The sequence below is a fragment of the Eurosta solidaginis genome, chromosome 1, assembly GCF_040869045.1.
Source record: "Eurosta solidaginis isolate ZX-2024a chromosome 1, ASM4086904v1, whole genome shotgun sequence".
In the NCBI taxonomy this organism is placed as follows: domain Eukaryota; kingdom Metazoa; phylum Arthropoda; class Insecta; order Diptera; family Tephritidae; genus Eurosta; species Eurosta solidaginis.
Genome location: NC_090319.1, coordinates 98142563 through 98162257, shown reverse-complemented (window position 1 = coordinate 98162257; position 19695 = coordinate 98142563). Strand labels below are relative to the sequence as shown.

Sequence of the window (19695 nt, the reverse complement as noted above, 5' to 3'; positions counted from 1 at the left end):
ATGTGGGGGTGATTCTGGATAGGTAAGAGTTTAACCTGTTACAGTATCCAGATCGAAGTTGAGCTAGAGTAACTCGCGTTTCCCTAGGGAGTGTGCGTTCCTATTCTGTAAGTTAAGGGTATTGTTATCGATGTTGATGGTCCTTTGACGGATATAGATCCGATACAAAGCATCATTAAAATACTAGTGCGACCATCTCTGGAACGATTAATATGAATACATCAAACGTTCTAGGTCATCCCGCCCCTAGTTCCTCATGCTAATATGTGTATGATACATTCATATTTGTTACAGGATTCCCCTCGCGTAGATGAGGTTGCCAATTGGGTTGTGGAAGCTTTGAAATTATACAGCTTTGTATTGCGCTTATCAACCCCTGTTGTTGTTGTTGTGGCAATAAGGAAACTCCCCGAAAGGCTTGGGTAGTGTTATCGATGTTGATGGTCCTTTGAAATATTTAGATCCGGTACGTTCCGGTAACAATCATCATCAGGGTACTAGCCCGACCATCTCGGGAACGATTAAGTATTACCACATGAAACTTCGGCGCTCCTATCGGTGATAGAGAGACAAGTTGACAAAAATTTTACTGCTTTCCTGACTCTTCTCGACCATTCAAAAGCGTTTGACTCGGTCGACCACACCGTTCTCTGCAAGAAGCTGGACAACCTATTTAATTTCTCCAACTGTGCAACAGCCCTAATCAGATCGTATTTGGCCGACCGAACTCAGGCAGTAAGTGTTGGTAGCAGAAAGTCCGACTTCGTCAGTGTTTTAAGAGGAGTCCCACAAGGCTCAATCCTTGGTCCCCTGTTATTTGTTTTGTATATAAACGATTTGCCTGGTGTTCTCAAGTATTGTAATATTCACATTTATGCTGACGACGTACAATTATATATGTGCTGTCCTAGTGATCGTACCAGTTCATGTATTAATAACCTAAATTACGATTTGTGTCAAATTGGTACGTGGGCTTCTATGAACGGCTTATGTCTTAACCCTACGAAGTCGAAATGTATAGTCATTCATAGAAGGTCACTAGATAAAAGTGGAATGGAAAATTTAATTTTAGACAACACTATTATAGAATACGTTGACACGGCAAAAAATCTAGGTATAGTTTTTAACAAAACCCTGACATGGAAAGATCACATCTTCCGCATAGTGGGAAAAGTGTATGGGATGCTTCGTACACTCTGGCTTACACAATATTTTACTCCGTTACATATTCGTCTACTAATAGCAAAAGCGTACTTAATACCTACGCTCCTTTATGGATGTGAGGTTTACTCCAATTGTGACTATGTATGTAATAGGAAACTTAATGTTGTGTATAACAACATTGCTAGATACGTCTATGGGTTGAAAAGACTTGACCACGTCTCTCAACATGCTTACAGGTTGCTAAACATTTCTTTCGATAACCTTATTAAACTTAAAACGCTCACCACGCTACATAAATTAATATATATGAAGGAACCTGACTATCTGTATCGGAGGCTAAATTTTCTCCAGTCGTCTAGATCTGTTCTCCTTACCCACTTCAGACATCGTATGCTAATATCTGATCGCCAGTTCTTCATTAATTCCATACGTCTTTGGAACTCGCTCCCTTCTAGACTTAGGCTTATAAGCAATGCTCTGCTCTTCAATAAAGAATTAACAAGTTTCTATAATAACCTAGACAATTAAAATACTGATTCCTTCTAAGCAAATGTACTCTATCATTCCTTTATTTATCTATTTACTATTTATTAAATATATTATTTGTTGTAACCTTTTCTTAGCCATAGTCATTAGCTTTAAGTTTCAAGATTAGATTGTTCCTATTTTATGCCTTTTACCGACTAGCACTGTAAAATAATTTTTGTCAAATTGTTGTGCTGGGATGAATTGCCTAATAGATACAAATACAAATACACATACTTCAAGGCCATACCGCCCTCCCACCCCTAGATCCAAGAGGAACTTGGGAATGCCAGAGCCTAGGCTGCTGGAAAAACCAGGATTCGCCCGGGTAGGTGAGGTTGACAATTGGGTTGGAGAAGCTATATATTGTCATCCGCGAAGCAGCTGGGCTGCTCCATACCCTCCTGCTCCGGTATTTAACCTAACCCCGGTCCGGCGCACTCGTTTCACCGTACACAAGAACGGACACCAGGTACTCCAGCAGCAAGGGGTATTCACCTATCTCTAACTTCCAGAATGACGACCCGCCAAAACCTTAGAAAGTCAACCATCCGGTGATGTTGACCTAAAAATAAGTAACATCTATATCCCTTCTGCCACCTGCTGTCCAAGTGGCTATCGCCCTGATATCAGCACACTACTCTGGCGATTTCAACGCTCATCACTACCTCTGGCATTCCAGCTTGCCAGTCGACACCAGAGGCAGGCAGCTATCAAAGCAATTAGAAATACACCTTTCTGCATGAAAAACTGCAATGCCCCCACTCGATCTGCAGGTAACTGGCACAGCTCGACAGATATTTCCATCGTTAGCGCAGGGCTCATAAACTGCGCATACCCCTTTCAATACAGCGACCTGCTCATTTTATCACCTCTGAAAAGTGGACTTTTATTAATATCAAAAAAGCTAACTGAGAAGGCTATACAACCTTCACAAATAAAACTGTTGCTGCTCTTCTCATTCCGATTGATGTCCGGCAAGGCGAGCGCGCGTTCCGCAAGGTCATCACTTCAGCTTTCTGCACGCTTTATTCCGGCCGGTAGAATACCAGAAATCATACCGAATTTCCCGGCTGAAACTTCAAACTTAGCAAGAGACGAGACAAATTGGCTAGTAATTGAACACAAATGGGAGGAGCATCTAAAGAACTGCAACCTCTCTGCGGGTGTGTTCAACCGTCAACTCCTTGTCCAATCCAACAAAACACAATGATAAACTATCCATCGCTTTCGGCGATAAAACTTTATCGGATTTGAAGAAATGCGCGAGCGCCTTTTGCCGCCAATTTATAATACATCCTTCAGTATACAAGGCCAGACGTCGTGCAAACGGATGGGCACATAAACATAAACACGACGTGTTACCCATTACCAGAGGCTGAAGAAGCCACCCAAAAGGCCAAGCGCTCTGAATCAATAGGCCCAGACGGCATAGCCATACCAATACTAAAAAACCTTGGCGATGAGGGAATAAACTACATAACGCACGTTTTCAACCTGTTGGTGATGTCTTTTGCCATTCTCGCACAATGGAAAATAACAAAGATAATTCCACTACTAAGGCCTGGTAAACCAGCTAACGAAGGAGAGTCATATCGACCGATATCGCTCCTTTTGCCAGTAGCGTTGACATTAGAAAGCGTCGAGCTCCGCACTTAACCCCACAAGCACGGACTAAATCAGGAAAAATCACGACATAGAAGACTCACACCTTATCCCTTATCTAAAAAGATGGACCGCAAATTATCTGAATGGTCGGCAAGCGTCGGTTCAATTTAGGAACGAAATCGCAAAACCTAGGAGAATTAAACAGAGAGTACCACAGGAGGGTGTCCTATCCCCGCTTCTGTTTAATGATATTGTTAGGGTCTGCTGCTACGGTCTACGGTTACGGTCCACTTGGTAGCGTGTTCGCGCGAGCACACCTGGTGATGGGGCGAAAGTTGCGATAAAAAGTATCGAAAAACAAGGAAAAAAAACAGACCGGCCATCACTAGCGAAAAAAGCCACGAGTTTCCGGCAAGAAAACAAAGGAGGAAGGTTGGTAAATTGCTTGAGCAAAATTTTTGGCGGCCCTGCAATTATATATAAGGGATCATATAACACCTAGGGACACAACTTCAACAGCAAAGGCGTCAAGCTCAGTTAATATACTGCTTCAGTAACTTTATTGCTCACTTCAACTGCGCTTCCCCAACGATACTCAACTAATCACAAAACACCCTCGCCGGCTGTGCGCGTAAACAGGTAAATGCCCAGAAACTAGGAAGGAGTCGATAGCGCAAAGTACCGAAACCGTTCATTCCGACAAACCTCGCTTCTACGCGTCTAATTTTGGGTGGTAATAAACCTTACACCAAAATACAAATACAAATACCGGTTGTGTTGTGTTGACCCAAGATCCAGTTGAAGTAGATCGATGTTCACAGTCACACCTAGTGAGATAAACCCCTTCCTCTACGTTTACGAAGAACACTACCACCTGCGGAAAAGCGTCCGACACCACCTCCGCCTCCAGGGCCAGCAGTACGCTACCGCGTAATACAACTAACGTCGAAATGGCCAAGTCATCCGGCTCGTAAAGGCCAGCACGAAGCTTTATCGCCACCCGGGTCATTCGGTTACCTCGGACCAAAGCGCCAACCACCACCAACGGCGCTTACTATTACCACGGGCATCACCATCGGTAGTACCTCCCCTAACCCCTTCATTTGCACAACCACGAGCGCAACAACCACTAGACGTACCGCCACACCAGTTGCAACGCACGTAGCGGGGCCGCGAACATAGGCCTGCGGCCACTAATGTTAACACCAACAACAGGCGGTACCACCGACAACAATACTAGCCGCAACCTTATCAGCTACGACCTTACCGGCTACAACAATACTAGCCGCAACCTTATCAGCCACGACCATACGGGCTACAACAATACCAGCTACAACGACAACCGCAGGGCAGCGAACATAGGCCTGCGGCCATCCCGATTACGACAACGAATATCAGCGGTTAAAGCGGTGAGTTCGTTCCGATACCGACTAAATATACGTATTTGTAGCCTCTACCTTGTTCTTTCATTTTTTTTATGACTCTGCAACAACATATAGTACTAATATACAAACATGTTCAAATTTAAGGCTACAACCCTAGTATAGAATCTTAACATGTAATACATACATACATGCATATACCTAAGTTAAAGAGAGCAAGCAGCATCCACTTGTAGTAAAGTTAAAAAAGTAGACGTAACGTAAAGTTAAGTTAAAGAGGTTTAATTAACTTAGAAGCAAGAAAAAAAAGCAAAACAATACCAGCACTGACTGGTAAATGCAAAACAGTTTACGTTTTACTTGAACATGTAAAACGATTTCGTTAATTTTACTATAAATTTGAAAGTTCACGTTTTACTTGAACATGTAAAACGATTTGGTTAATTTTACTATAAATTTAAAAGTTCACGTTTTACCTGAGCATGTAAAACGAGTTCGTTAATTTTACTATAAATTTAAAAGTTTACATTTTACTCGAATATGTAAAACGATTTCGTTGACGAGTATGATTTACTATGAATTTAAATTTTACGTTTTACTTGAATATGTGAAACGATTTCTTCGAGGAGTATTATTTACCCCAAATTTAATCTTAATTGCTTTTATAACAAATTTTCGTAGTACACATTACATATTAGTGTCATTATACTATGCGTTATACCAATTTGATATTTTGTTAAACTCAAAATAAGTTCTACTACAACAACATAATAATTTTGTAAGGGGGCCCCAATTATCGGAATTTGTATCCAAACTTTATAGCCCTGAAATATGTTTTGTGAATAACAAAAAAAAAAAGGGCATTAAACCAAATTTTTACTTTGTATGTAGTATATTTACTATCCATAAGCACATTTAATTACATTTTTTTTCTCACACCAAGCGTTTATATCCCTTATCAAAAAAAAGGGGGTGACATAAATATAGGTATAGCTTGAAATATTACGAGCAAAAGTAAGAGAAAAGAAATGAACCCCCAACAGGACAAACTTACCCCGACTTAAATATTCATATTAGATTTCGTTTTCAATTTCAGCCCAATAAAGTGGGAAACTGTTGGATCATTTTTTTTCTCTCCCTTTATATGCTACACGCACTTACATACATTTTCATAGCGTAAATAGCTGCTCGTAGTTCAACATTTTTTTTTTGTTCTGAAGTTGTCTTGGGACGATGCTATAAGCAGCGTTGTTTTGGCTTTGGAGCCTAGGCGGTAGCCCTGGTTAAGAAACCTGTACTACCGTAAAATTTTTTTTTGTAGCATACATACGTTAATAATAATGAAATTTGAATAAACTTTGTAATTAAAATGGGAATGCTGGTGTTCTGGCTCATTTAGAAGGCACGTAGGGTTACCAGGTAAGGGGCCACCGAAATTCAGGTGCGTCGGTGGCCATGGATTTTGAGGGTGGGATATGCGCCGGGCGTCGCAAAAACACCCGCGGCGCCCACTATATATATTCGGCCCTTTTGTTTATTTCCCTTTTACTCGTATTTTTATTTTTGAGCCGTTTTTTTTAGTTTGATTTTCAACGTTGGTTATTTTTTTTTGCGCTTAGTTTTTTTTGAAGTTTCTTTTTTTTGAATTTTAAATTTTTGAATGTTTAACGGTCTGTCCGTGACATCCGGTTCGACCGGATATTGTTTTAGTTTGAATTTATAAGCGTTTTGAGTCGGTCTCTGCGCTTCTGTCAGGGTTTTTGATTTTGACAGCTTTCAGTTTTGATAGGCATGATAGGAACTTTTTTCTGTTTATGGCGCAGGAACAGTAAGGTTGGCAAGGACCCGCCCCAGCCGACAATGACTAGCCACTGTGCACCACCACATCATGCAGACCGCCTTCCTTACTGCTTCCATTGTAGATGCGATTCCATAACAGATGGCGCCCAACGTGGCGCCTGAGGCGCTGGCCGCGGGGGTCAGTCGGGTCAACCTGTGAAGTTGACCATCCCACCAGTCCGAGTGAGCAGCCACAGGAGCTGCCACCTACGTTGCGGTGGGATGGTTGGACGGATCAGGTTGTCCGGGCTGGTCATCGGGGGCAGTGGCCGAAGGAGCCACGGGACTGAACGTCGTGTCCTCCGGACTTTTGTATTCACCCGATGAGGCAGTGCTGAACGCACTTAGTTTTTTTGTAGATTTGGGGTTTTTATGCTGCCGGTTGTTGTCCGTTAGTCGGCTTGGAATAATTTTGTCCGCTAAATTGGGTTTTTTTGTGTAATGTTTAAATTTTTATAGTTTTTGTTCTCTTTTTCTCAGCCGAATTTTTGTTGTTAGAGTGAGTGTGTGTGTGTATGTGGTGAAAAAATCCCAGCTCATCCCACGTCCCAGGTGGTAAAGTAGAATACCACCTGGACTGTGACGGGTTGAGCTGGGATTCAGAGTGGCACTCCTTCCTGTCCCACCAGACTGGGGAGCGGTTTCGAAACCGGTCCACCTATTGCGGCGGAGGCAGGAGGGGTGTCCAGTAAGAATGGACGGGAGGACTCAACACCCCCAACCAGTCCCAGGGGCGAGCCCCTGGAGACTGCCTCTGCGTTGCGGCTTGGCGTGTTGAGACCAACCCATGTGTGCCTGGAGTGACCCTAGTGGCCCCAACCCGTCTCGGAGGGGGGCCTTAAGACCCCCTCGCATTGCGGTTGGGAGCACTAGGGACAAGAATGAATGGATTTGTGGTGTTTTTTTTTTGAGTTAAATTTTTTTTTTGCCTGTAGCCCGAGTGCCTTCGGGAAAGGGATGCCAGCATTCCCATTGATTATATAAAACATATATGTATCTAATCATTTTTTTTGCAGCTGATTTTTTTTTTGTAGGGCTATCTATTGGGTAATTATTATTTGCGAGTTTTTTTTTTGTATTTCCTCGCGCACCTTTTTTATATATATAAATAATTTTTTTTTAATCAATCATCGTTCGGTATACTAGGTGAAGGGGGTGGACTTTAACTTTTTTTTCTTCCCCCCCAATCCCTAACTGCCTTACGTGGCAAAAATTTTTCTTGACCTACGATTGGACCATTTCTTTTTTTGATATGTCGCGCGATCAGTCTTTCGGGCGACCGGGCCGGAATACTCCGTTCGGGAGTGCGGGGAATTTCCGGGGAAACCAGAACCGGGCGGTAATAATAAGGGGGCTTTCTCCATGGCCAGGCGTCCCTTGGTGGTGCACACCCCAGTAGGGGGACAATACGGAGATCCCGCGGTAATGAACATGGGCTCGGATCTGAATGACCCTTGCGATAAAATGGACAGACCTGTAAGCACCAGTAACCTTAATGCGCCCCTGTTAAACACGCATGATATCTCGGGGCTATTTACCAATGTGTCGACCTATGCACCTGATGGAGCTGGTGCCTTACCATTACACCAAGGAGTTGGAAACTCTGGAGAAGCTGCCGGTGATCGGACGAATACCCCAGGAATGCAGGACGAAGCTACTCGTGGAGGCTCGTGGGTGGACGTGCTACACCAGCTGTTCCAGGCTTCGCAGGAGGAAATGCGGAGGGAGATGGGTTCAATCAGAAACAATATGGACCAGCTCAACGCCGCTCTCGAATCTGCGCAGCAATCAATCCATCAGAACCGAAAAGCAAATAGGATGGACCGTAACCCACTTCCAACAGTAATACCGCCAATATACCCTGCTCCGAGCAGCATAGTAGTGAAGCCGCAGGAGTGGAAAATCTCGTTCGACGGCACTGGGAGCGTAGCCGATTTCCTTTTTAAACTGAACACCTTTTGTGAGCGCAACCAATGCACGGACGAACAAATCATGGCTAGTTTCCACCTGTTTCTTTCCGGGCCGGCCGAAGAATGGTACTGGCTATTCACAAAACAAAACCCTAATGCGACATATGCCTTTTTATGCTACTCATTGAAAAGAGAGTTTGGCACTTTGAAAACTGACCACGAGATCATGATGGAGATCTCCATGCGAAAGCAAAAAGCAAGTGAGTGCTATGACGTGTTCCCCACGGACATAATTTCCTTGAACGCGCGCTTAAGAGAACCCATGTCGGAGCTTCTACTGATTGACATAATAAAAAGAAACGTCAACAGTAGCCTTAAGCTGATGCTTTTTAACGCAGATGTAAGGACCCTTCATGATCTACGCGATGTAGCACGCAGAGGTGAACAAGTTCTGAAAGAAAGCAAGCTGTTGGGAGCCACTTACCCAGGACGGCATGTAAACGAAGCACGCGTGACAGCCCCGGACAGAAGGATGGAAGGCGAGGACGGTATAAACAAATAAGACATACCATCTTCGAACAATACCCGGTATCGGACAATATTTTGAAGTGTAGGAAGAGATACCACAGGAGAGTACAGGAGCGAAGACTGCTGCAAGCCACCACGTTAGCGCTTACAGAGGATGAAAGGCCTCTCGTAAAGGCCAAAATTAAAGATAGTTTTCTTGTAGGGCTGTTGGACTCGGGAGCCAACGTCTCCATCTTAGGGAAAAATGGATTAGAATTCCTAGAGGATAACGGCTTCGAATATCAGCCCCTACATGCGTTCGTATATACCGCGGGCGGCAACAAGCAACACATTTTAGGCTCAGTATCCCTACCAGTCACCTTCAAAAATATCACAAAGGTTATTCGTTTTTACCTTGTTCCCTCATTGCTCCAAGAAGCGTATTTCGGGGTAGATTTTTAGAAATATTCCCAAGCGTAGAGTGCATAGAGATTAGACTTGAAAAGGAAGAGGAACTTAACCTCCATGAATTGTCACCAGACCGGAAATTAGAATTACAAAAGGTCATCGAGACGTTTCCTTCGTACGAGAAGTTAGGCCTAGGGCAAACTAAATTAGTGGAGCATCACATCGACACCGGTGATTCCGTTCCCATAAAAAGCAAACATTTCCCTCTTTCGCCACCGAGGCAAGCCGAAGCTTTTAGCGAACTAGACATTAAATTAATTTGTCAAATATTGTAACGCATTTAACTCACAGTGAAAACCATATATTCTTTTCAAATTCCAGTAAATCGGACCTATGATATAATAGTTAACATCATTTAAAGGATAGGGCTTATCTTACATGTCTGACGTTCCAGGTTCTGTGATCAAAATGGACTGGTTGCATCGGGACTTCATATTTACAAAACCTGTTTTTAGTGATAACTTTTGAATGAGAAATAATATTTACCCTCCGCCTTCGAACTAATAATATTTACACTAGAACAAGTATTTTTATCTTTTTTACCATAATTGTTGAAGGCATTTCTACAGTTGTAGGTCAAACTAAAGTTTACCGAAATTTTTGGCCCGTTTTTCGTTTTAGCTGGCACATTTTTTGTTCTGGCACCCGCTTCAGCTGGCGCGAGGGATTTATCTGTGATTGTTGCCAGCACAAATTTGAGATAAATCCCTCGTGAGAGCGCAAAAACTGAGTGAGTTTCGTATGAAGTCATCTTTGAATTAGTGTTCTGTGCAGGGAAGGGACGTAAAAATTGAAACAGGGTGGGCTAATTAATGGTGACTTATCCATAACCAGATAGAACAGCTGATCGAACCTACCTTATTGTTGTTCGCTGTAAAAAATGAACCAATTTCTACTCGAAGGTAGGAATTTCCATCATCCGGTGGCAAAATCCTGAGCCAGATAAATAATTTTGCATGTATGTAAATGCAACAACAACGATTTGAGCCAGATAAATGCAGATAGAAGTCTGGTTCAATTTGTGAGCCAGATAATTTGTTAATTCTTTTTAGTTTAGCAACGCTGCCCTTTAATAAACCTACTTTTTCAAAAATAGATGTCGCTGCTTAGCCTTTCGCCGTATAAGTTAAATGAAACACAGCGGCGGCATCTGCCTATCACATTTCACGTGTGCGAAAATTGCACGACATCTGCTTCTCAAGTCTCTCAATGATCCAGAGCATTCCCGTGAGATTTGAGCGTGAGCCGGAGCTGTAAAACTCACTGGAAGGCGGCAATAGACATATATTTCAGTTACATCTGAGGATAATGCGTTGTTGTTGTTGTTGTTGTTGTAGCGATTAGGTTACTCCCCGAAGGCTTTGGGGAGTGTTATCGATGTGATGGTCATTTGTCGGATACAGATCCGATACGCTCCGGTAACACAGCACCATTAAGGTGCTGCCACGACCATCTCGGGAACGATTTATATGGCCACATTAAACCTTCAGGCCATCCCTCCCTCCCCACCCCCAAGTTCCATGAGGAGCTTGGGGTCGCCAGAGCCTCGCCTGTTAGTGAAACGGGATTCGCCGCTCGAAGGTGAGGTTGACAATTGGGTTGGAGAAGCTATATATTGCGCTACACAACCCCTTGAATCCCGAGGATAATGCGTATTGAAATTTAGTAGTACAAATTTTATGCACAGCAATTTCAGAAGTGTTTGACGCTTAAAGGCGGAGTCATTGGTGCCGTATGTCGTATCGCTGTATCCGTATCCCTAACGTAATCAGCTGTTTATCGTTACGACGGTAACCAAAACCCAATTGGTTGGCTACGATACGGGTTCGACCTTAGCGGCACCAATAATCGATTGCAATCATTCTCATAAGGTTGGTCGAATCAGCTTTTAAAAGGTTACCGTATCGTAGCCAACCAATTGGGTTTTGGTTACCGTCGTAACGATAAACAGCTGATTACGTTAGGGATACGGATACAGCGATACGACATATGGCACCAATGACTCCGGCTTTAGTAGTCCACATAAAGTTTAAGCCATTGTTTACTATAGTCATAGTGTACAAGTACAAGTGTGTTGTTGTTTCGGTTGAAAACGGTCAATTGGGGTTCTGTGCAGAGACGTAAAAGATTGAAACAGGGTTTATGTAGTCACAAAGGTGGTGGTCCTGTTCCACAGCATTTTAATTTTATATCATGGCAAAAAGTGTTCAGTTCAGAGTTATTGATTTTCATTAAAAGTTTAAATTATTAGGGAGGGTTACTCCTTTCAGTGTAAAAAGCAGAAAAAAACGTAGTTTTTCAAATTATTGTGAAAAACTTTTTAATTTGAAAGTCTGTACCAAAGTTCACTATATTTGTGTAACACAAGAATCTGGAGGTCAATCCCTTAACTATGAAAAACTGAAAAATGTACACTTGTTGAAAAGTCATTTGTACACACAATGTAAACTTTGAATTTAGTTGTGTTTTTATGCACAAAATTTTGAAACTAAAAACAAAATATTCATTTTTCAGAAAAAATGAAGAAAAAACGGCCTAATGTCAAAAAACCCTATCGAAATACAAACTGTGGCTTGTTTGTTTTTAATGAACTACGTTGTATTTTTCTTGTATTTCGTTAGTTTTTTAAATGTAGTTCACACACTTACACCAATACTGAAACCTTATTGGCTCCCTCGACAAAAAATATAAGAGAAAATACAAGAAAAATACACAGAAAATAAAGTAGTGTCATATAGGAGTTTGATTTGTTTGCACTTACAGCACCATTTTATTTGCAGGAGACTTTCACAGCTACAAAAATTAAGGCGGATTTACACAGACGCTTAGGTTGTTGTGTTGCATTCATTAATTCATCTGTCGGGCGAAGTATCGAAAAATTTACATAAATGCTTTGGTTGCGTGCCTACGCTTTGACAACGCCATACGAAAAACAATGAAACGCTGTACGTTATCTTTGCTTTGAAGCGACCAAAACGTTTATATAATTTTGCCCTTACAAGCCAACCTAATAAAACCGCACTGCGTTTTTTTAGCGCACGCAAACAACCGGCGCTTTTTGTCCTAACCCAAATAAGCATGCGTTGCGACAATGTAAAGCATGTGTGCAAACGTCAAATCTAAATGCCACGCAGAATAAAAATTGGAAATCGAGTTAGGTTTTCACGCAGCAAAATCAATTTGGGTTGCTCTCATACAAGTTGTATGTGCATGAGACATTTTTGACAGAAAATGACTTGCGTGCGTTTATATTAGGTTGGCTTGTTATGCATTTGTGTAAACAGCCTTAGAAGTGAAATTTTTCCATGTTACACGCGTGGCGCTTTATATTTTGACTCTAATTTAAATAAATTTTGCTTTCTGTATGTTTCCGCATTGTTGCGGGCTACAAATCTTCTAGTATTCTTATTTCCGCGGAAATATATGCAACTATTTCATCTGTAAATACTAAAAAAGTTTTATTAAACTATCAAATGCAACTCAGCTTGAAGTACTCTTACGTACCAAAAATGCAACTCTAGACCTGAGATTTGCATCAGGTGAGCGAGGCTGTTTGTAGTTTTGACGTTTATCGCTTAGCTGACACACTTGTATAGGTACACTATGACTATAGTTTAAGCGTAAACATCTGTAGCGGGGAGTTGTATACACATATTTTAAATTTTCCTATTTGGATTAGTGATGGACGATATGGCGATTTTGAGCTATCAGCGAAAATAGATATGGCTATTTTTGAATATCGGCTATTTTTTATAGCTATAGCGATCGATTTATTTCAACAAGCGATTCCATACAGAAGAGCGATTTTGAGCTATCAGTGAATATAGGTATGGCTATTTTTTACAGCTATGGCTATTTTTTACAGCTATGGCGATCGCTTTAATTTATCTTTAATAAGCGAATCTGCAATTATTTGTATACTTGTATATAAAAAATGAATGTTTAACTCTTTTTACCAGAGTAGTTTGAATGTTATACATTAATTTATACTAAATTAAATTTTATTAGAATATATGAACCAAAATTGGAATAAAAAGAAAAAAGTATGTACCTTTAATTGTAAACTAATGTAATGTGAAATTCTAATTTTCTGAGATGTTATGATATATATTATTAACTAGCTGACGACTATATGTTCAGACTCGTATTACACTCAATGAGATGAAACTAGCTGAAATAAATGTATATGCATCTTTGTTTTATAATTTTGTTAATTGAAAATGCTTTGATTTTTAAATGTAAGATGAATCAACCCGAAATAAATCTGTATATGTAACACCATAAAAACATGATTTATTTACTATATTATACTACACCGATGTATTCAGAAATACTCCGTATGAATTTATTCTGAAAGTTGTATTTGGCTGCATAAATTTGTACAGTAAAGTGAATCAATTTTTAATTAAAAATACAGAGGAAAAATATAGCAAATTCTTCAAACTATTATAAAAATATTCTTTAGCAGAAAATTAGCCACCCACTGCAGTGCCCTAGAAATTAGCCGGAGCATTCAACCATATACAAACCATATGACAAATCTTGAATTGCATTCTCCCAAAAACCTTAAATTTTGAGTTAATCTGTTTACAATAAGACGAGTGATATATGTTTCTATAATTCTTTTATTTTACCATCAAAAACACAAATTTTATAAAACTGTTAACGGCTACTGCCTAGAAGTATGAACTTATGAATAACACAGGCAATCAATCTTAGGCCAAGTCTAATGACCCATGTCTATTTGGCGTCACATAGTGTAATTAAAAACAAAAAAATTCAGTCATTCCATTTCTTTTATACATTTCATGAAATTAAAGTTTAAACTTATATTGCTTGTTTAATATTTTGACAAATATTAATTATTTTATTATAAATACTTAAATATAAAATCAAAATATAACGAATTTTATATTTTATGATTGGCGTTTAAAAAGATAAGGATTTTAGCCTTTTCATCATCTAAGCGCATTCTTCTCTCGCTTAAAATAAGGCCGGCTTGAGAAAAAAGTCTTTCACAGGGAACCGATGTTCCTAAACACCACAACTTTTCGCGAGCTATAGGAGATAGATTGGGATACTTGTAATTGTTTTTCTGCCACCATAAAAAAGGATCAACTTTTCGTGCAATTACAGTTTCTTCTATATACCTCTGCACTTCGATAATTGCTTTTGAATGAGTTGTGCCTTGCGGTCTCTTTGATCTTTGCGTTGATTATTTTTGAGTTCGATCTTTCGCTTGTCTGTAAAAATTACCCAAACCACGTGGCTGCTTTTCTAGCCGACTTCACAATGTCGTCGTTCTAGTTGTTGCACAAGTTTGCTTTGTTCCGTTCGCTGTTTCGGAAAGGAAAGCACACAGATGAGCAATGATGAACGATATCTCCCTATCGATGATTGCATCGCTGCTATTAGTATTAGAATTTCATGCTGAAGGAAAATCGCCAATCGCTATAATCGCTATTGGCGATATTCTGCCAGAGGTGATTGTCATTCAAAAGAATCGAATGAAGGAAAATAGCCAATCACTGATATATTTGGATTGCAATAGCTATAGCTATTAGCGATTTGTCAATAGCGGCGATGCAATCACCAATAGCGAAACATCGAGCCATCACTAATTTGGATACAATACGTTTAAAATTTGGAAAAGGATGGAATAGTGTATAATTCCATCACTCAGGCTACAATAGCAACCCTGTTTATCATTCGCATCATTGTACAGGTTTACAAGTATGATATGTATGAGAGGGAAACAATTTCTTTCCCTTTCTAACACACGGCAGTTTGACACTTCGGTCAGTGTCAAACTAGCGTGGAACCCAGTGGAACCTGCGTGGAACATGAGTTTTGACACTGAACGAAGTGTCAAAATTACCGGGGTTGCTTCGTCGAAAGCGACGCAGGGAAGCAAAAAAGGGATCGGATTTTTAAGATATGGGTTGCTGTGATGGTAAATTTCTTTTAACGAATTTAGTAGGAAATTTTAAGTGCACCCATGTGGGTCCTTCAGAAAATTATAAAAAAGTCTTCAATTGGGGTATCTGAGGACGCGTAGTTATTTCAGTATTAAGAATACAAACACGGGAGTTAAGTTTTTCTACCCGTTCAAAAGTTCTCCGCGAAAAACAGTTTGAAACCGAGGTCGACTGCAATAACCCGTCCAAAAAAGCGGAAAGAAAATTGAATAGACGCGTTTTGTCCTGTTGTCAATTGTCCGAAGAGAAAAAGTATTCGAATTATTGGAAGCGAGGCAAAATCGCGTATATTAATACCTCCCCCGACGGTTTTGGTCGTGTTTTAGCAATCGTCCCCGTAAAAAAGTATCACAATTTGTTAATTAAAATTGTCCAAAATATATGGTTATTAAAGAGAGATGTAATTAAGTGCTCGTTTGAAAGTAAATAAGTATATTTCTTTGTAATATAAGACAAAAAAATTTTAAGCAGTTTTCGATAGCAGCTACTAAACTTTGTTTGGTCCTAAGAAGTACAACAGTGCCAAATAGCATCCACAAAAAAAACGAACAAGAACAAGCATTTTATCAGGTGAGCGTGGCTGTGTATGTGCGTGCTGCTACATCTCCTACTTGTAGACCTGTACAATGGTAGGAGATGTAGCAGCACGCACATACACAGCCACGCTCACCTGATAAAATGCTTGTTCTTGTTCGTTTTTTTTTTGTGGATGCTATTTGGCACTGTTGTACTTCTTAGGACCAAACAAAGTTTAGTAGCTGCTATCGAAAACTGCTTAAAATTTTTTTGTCTTATATTACAAAGAAATATACTTATTTACTTTCAAACGAGCACTTAATTACATCTCTCTTTAATAACCATATATTTTGGACAATTTTAATTAACAAATTGTGATACTTTTTTTACGGGGACGATTGCTAAAACACGACCAAAACCGTCGGGGGAGGTATTAATATACGCGATTTTGCCTCGCTTCCAATAATTCGAATACTTTTTCTCTTCGGACAATTGACAACAGGACAAAACGCGTCTATTCAATTTTCTTTCCGCTTTTTTGGACGGGTTATTGCAGTCGACCTCGGTTTCAAACTGTTTTTCGCGGAGAACTTTTGAACGGGTAGAAAAACTTAACTCCCGTGTTTGTATTCTTAATACTGAAATAACTACGCGTCCTCAGATACCCCAATTGAAGACTTTTTTATAATTTTCTGAAGGACCCACATGGGTGCACTTAAAATTTCCTACTAAATTCGTTAAAAGAAATTTACCATCACAGCAACCCATATCTGATATTCCGATCCCTTTTTTGCTTCCCTGCGTCGCTTTCGACGAAGCAACCCCGGTAATTTTGACACTTCGTTCAGTGTCAAAACTCATGTTCCACGCAGGTTCCACTGGGTTGCACGCTAGTTTGACACTGACCGAAGTGTCAAACTGCCGTGTGTTAGAAAGGGAAAGAAATTGTTTCCCTCTCATACTTGTAAACCTGTACAATGTCTCCTACTTGTAGACCTGTACAATGCATTCGCATTAGTGTTGGGAACTATCGAATGAATTCAACTATCGATAGTTAGTTACTGATTGATTTTAACTATCGAACGAATATCTTCATTCATTCATTCATTCTTTTAATTTGTTCTTTAGCTTGCCAGAAGCCAAAAGAACAATTTCTGGATTGTTTTAGTTACCCCTCGGGGTAGCTAAAGAACAAACCTATATAAGACAAAAAACGTCGTGTTCCAATGAAACGAGATCCAGATACGGCTAGAGATTTAACATGCAAATGCGACAACAATGTGAACCATATGGATCAATTTGTTGTTGCATTTGTATGTTAAATTTCTATCCGTATCTGGATCACGCTACATTGGAACGTAACAAAAACGTTAAATATGACTAAAATGGTGTAAATTGTGCTTCAAGTAAATAATGAAAATATTCAATTTAAATGCCTTTGTTACATGTTATGCAAAGCGTATGAATGATATGCAAATGACCTTGGTTCGCAACCCACAGTTTTTTGGGCTCCCCAAATCTGTGGGGAGATTTCATGCCTCTACAACAACAACAACAACAACAGGAAATAAGGTTACTTAAAATGGATTTTCATCTGTATTATTCAAATCTGTTTCAGAGGCATTATTGATTGCCTTAACTTATACATAAGCTACTGTTTTTTTTTTTTTTTTTCAAAATTCAGGTCACGTTTAATTAATATAAAAATTGCACATTAAATTTCACTTATAAAAGAAACATAAAACAAATATTTCAAGCACTTAAATACTAAAAGTCGCTATGGTTGTTCTAGCCAAAATCGGATAGTGCATGAGGGTCTATATTAAATTTTCGCCGCAGAGATGGCAACTGATTGTGTTATTAAACCCCTAAAAAAATTGATTGTAAAGTAAATAATACAAGTATGTACATTGAGTTGACATGAAAAATACCTTCAATGTTTAAATTGCTGTTCAAAAATATTATCATATCTAGTTTATCTCGAGAAAACTCGTTCTGACGGAACCGATGTTGCGGGTATACATAAATATTTTTTCGAAAGCATATATAGTTCCGGAAATGTTGGCTGGCTACGATTCCAATAGTCTAGGGGATTATTTGAGCGATCAACAAAATTTTGCCTTAGATATTGCTCCAACTGAATATTTGCATTGACATTGGGCGCGTTTTGACAAATTGTTTTTGCTTCAGCAACTTTTTCATCGAGAAGGTCCCAGAGGGATACTTCGCTTTTATCGACCGATACTTCTCTTGGCGGCCACCGTGGTGTGATGGTAGCGTGCTCCGCCTATCACTCCGTATGCCCTGGGTTCAACTCCCAGGCAAAGCAACATCAAAATTTTAGAAATAAGATTTTTCAATTAGAAGAAAAATTTTCTAAGCGGGGTCGCCCCTCGGCAGTGTCTGGCAAGCGCTCCGATTGTATTTCTGCCATGAAAAGCTCTCAGTGAAAACTCATCTGCCTTGCAGATGCCGTTCGGAGTCGGCATAAAACATATAGGTCCCGTCCGGCCAATTTGTAGGGAAAAATCAAGAGGAGCACGACGCAAATTGGAAGAGAAGCTCGGCCTTAGATCTCTTCGGAGGTTATCGCGCCTTACATTTATTTTTTTTTTTATTTATTTACTTCTCTTGGGGTGTTGGTAGAAACACTTGTGTTTTGTTGCCGGATTAGGGAAGTTACTTCTTCCACTAGCCATTTTGTTGTATTATTTGCATTAATTTCGTTACCGAACGCAATTTTTTTAAACCAAGGATCTAGGAATGTTGATTTGGCGAACATTTTGTTAGACTCCAACTGCCCTAATCATCTCCAAACTACCTCTAACAATCTGCTCTTCAAACTTTCTCCCTCTACAGTTTTCATTTTGCGATTTCGTACTGCGTATTGAAGCCTCTGATTAGGGGCACTACCAGTGACATCGTGGGATAATTTTCTCCTGACAATTCGGATGTCATGGCCTCTACGGGCTTGAAAAGATTAGTGTAGTCCAACAATGTTTCCCATTCTGATGAATTGAGGAAATCAGGGGCATTTGGTAAAGAAGTTATTATGGCAGAGAGTGGTTCTTTTACCAAGCATATGCGCTCCATCATTATAAGGGTGGAATTCCACCGGGTAGGGACATCTTGTTTTAACCTCAGTTCAGTAACGCCCATTTGCTTTTGCATATTTTTTAATTTTTCCGTCGCTTGAGAACTATGGTTAAAGTAAGTGACTATGGCACGACACTTGTTTATGAGCACAGTAACTTGTGGAACAGCTTTGATGGCATCAATTACACATAAATTTAATGTATGCGCTACACATGGGTGGTGGTGCTTCTGTAGCATTTCAATTATATCCTTTTTAATATTAGCCCCGTTATCACATACTACAGTAACTATTTTGTCAAAAACGGACCACTCATCAAATATTAACTTCAATTCTGTAGCTATATTTTGGGAGGTATGATTTCCTAAGATTTCCTTTGTTGATAAAACTGTAGAAATCATTTTGTTATCTCGAACGAAATGACTAGTAACTGACAAAAAAGATTTTTGACTATCAGAAGTCCACATATCAGTTGTAACTGAAATATGTGTTACAATGTTGAGCAAGTCATGCAGTTTCTTTCTTACTTCATTGTATTTAAAAGGTAGCATTGTATTTGATAAAACTTTTCTGTTTGGCAAGTAATATAATGGCTGAAGCTTTTTTGTATATTCTACAAATCCTACATTGTCAACGATGGACAGCGGCTGCAAGTCTTTTGTAATCATCTTTAAAAGAGATTCATCAATATTATTTTTTTCTGG

The 19695-nt window shown here is 39.8% G+C and overlaps 1 long non-coding RNA gene across 1 annotated transcript in view; it reads right to left on the bottom strand.

Annotated features, from left to right (window-relative positions):
• Positions 1–14181: 14181 nt before the first annotated feature.
• LOC137236563 (uncharacterized) overlaps positions 14182–19695 on the bottom strand; it is a 29359-nt gene continuing 23845 nt past the window's right edge. Inside the window, exon 4 of the long non-coding RNA XR_010948491.1 lies at positions 14182–14740. This is a non-coding gene — a long non-coding RNA (uncharacterized lncRNA). The remainder of the gene's footprint in view (positions 14741–19695) is intronic.